Source organism: Choloepus didactylus, chromosome 1, assembly GCF_015220235.1.
Source record: "Choloepus didactylus isolate mChoDid1 chromosome 1, mChoDid1.pri, whole genome shotgun sequence".
NCBI classification, from domain to species: Eukaryota; Metazoa; Chordata; class Mammalia; order Pilosa; family Megalonychidae; genus Choloepus; species Choloepus didactylus.
In genome coordinates this window covers 107,972,937-107,974,764 of record NC_051307.1, presented here as the reverse complement: position 1 = coordinate 107,974,764, position 1,828 = coordinate 107,972,937, and the positions used below count along the sequence as shown (strand labels likewise).

Sequence of the window (1,828 nt, the reverse complement as noted above, 5' to 3'; positions counted from 1 at the left end):
CTAAATTGATTACTCCCTCTCCCCTGCTGTCTTCCCCTCTCACCCCATGCTTCCCTTAGAGGGTAGGAGTACTTTCCTTCAGTTTTGGTTTTACAAAACAAGCTCCACATCCTGATACAATTAAGTGTGAATAAGAAAACAGAGAGAAATGAAGGCAGCTGAAGTCCTTGCTGTTACACAAAAATGAACTCCCTCTCACACATTTAAACCTGTCAGCTGCAGGCCACACATGAACACACAAACCCTGCCCTGCCTAAGATAGATAGTATCCTCCCAGAGTCCATACCTGACTGCCTTCATCTCCCTCTGCTTCCTCATTTTGTTTCTTCCTCTTGGCTCCCAAAAGCTGTCAGAGAAAATCCCTAAACCCTGTTCTCACTTCCTATGTCGGAATAGGCAGGGACCATACTGGATAGTGATACAGAGTGGGAGATAAGTAGTCATCCCAGGAGCTGGAAGATTTATTTCAAACAACAGAGATGGCTCCTGGGATGGGAAGCCATATCCCAGGACATTTCCATGCTATGCACCCAGTGGGCACCCTCGAAACTCTCATTACAAAAGGCATAGCACAAAGAGTTTCTGTACCTAGATGTCCCCATCCTGCAGCATGGCCTCTGCCCTGAGCTTCTCAAGTTCTCCACTGCTGGGGACCGTGGAGCACGGCTGGTACCTGGGCCCTGGGTATCCCATCCAGGAAGAGCAGAAACAGTGCCAGAGGCTGCAGAGGCCATAGACAGCAGCCAGCACAGCCACTCCTAAGCCCAGGTGCTAGGAGAAGAACACAGTGAGGAAGGCGAGATCCATGGGGTTGTCCCCCTGCCAGGGCTTTCCAGAGGGAGGAGTGCATATCACCACGCAGAGCTGCAGCATCCAGCTGCTGAGCACCAGCCCTGTCCAAGTCTTAAATACCCACAGTGAGGGCTGGTCAGGGACGAAGACCTCGGTGGTGAGCATCAGGGCCAGCAGGAAGGGGGGCACTGGGAACAGGATGTGCACACAGATCTCCAGGGTGTGTTCTCGATGTGGTTGCCAGCAGCAGGAGCAGCACATAGAAGGTCAGGGCCTCGATGGCTCGCTCCAGCTTCATCTTCCACTGTGCCTGACATGACTGACACAGTGTCCCCCACACCACTGAGCAGAGAGAACTCCAACATGGTTACATGCTGCCAGGTGTCCTTGAACATGAACAGCTGCTGAGGGCCCTCCTAGTCTCTGATCATCAACTAGTTTATCCTTGCAGGTTAGAAGAACTCCAGTAAGATGTTCATGAAGCTGGTAACTACCTTCACTACCCCTTCCAGAGACACCAGCTGCCACCATCTCTGCCTTTGCTTCTCCCTGGGGGGCAGAGGGAGTTTGAGGACCTTCTGTTTCTGTAGCAGGCCAGGGACACCAGCACTGAATAGTAGAGTGAAAAGAAGAGCAAGGACATTTCTGTTGGCAGATGCCCCAGGAAGGTACCTGTGGCCTCTGTGTGTGTGTGTGTGTGTGTGTGTGTGTGTGTGTGTGTGTGTCAGGGCCCACAGGGCCAGAGCTGGTGGAGGAGCAGCAGCCTCACCAAGCTCTCCTCCAAACCAAGCTGCTGCATCTGAGCTATATGAAGATACCCCTGAGAAGCTGCACCCCTGTCTCCCCCATGTGGGAAGGCGTGCCTCCACAATTACCTCACCCTGTTATTGGGCAAGCTGGAAACAAGCAGAGCCTCTCCCCAGGGTGAGACCAATCCAAGACATGTGGCACTTTGGTCACCTCTGTTCCCTACTTAAATCTTACTTCAATCTGTGAAGCCTGGAACTGGAACCTCTGTACCTCATTGTGGGCAGCT

General features: G+C 52.5%; 1 pseudogene; it reads right to left on the bottom strand.

Moving 5' to 3' along the window:
- Nucleotides 1-588: 588 nt before the first annotated feature.
- LOC119520158 lies at nucleotides 589-1,591 on the bottom strand (annotated as a pseudogene).
- Between the last annotated feature and the right edge of the window lie 237 nt (nucleotides 1,592-1,828).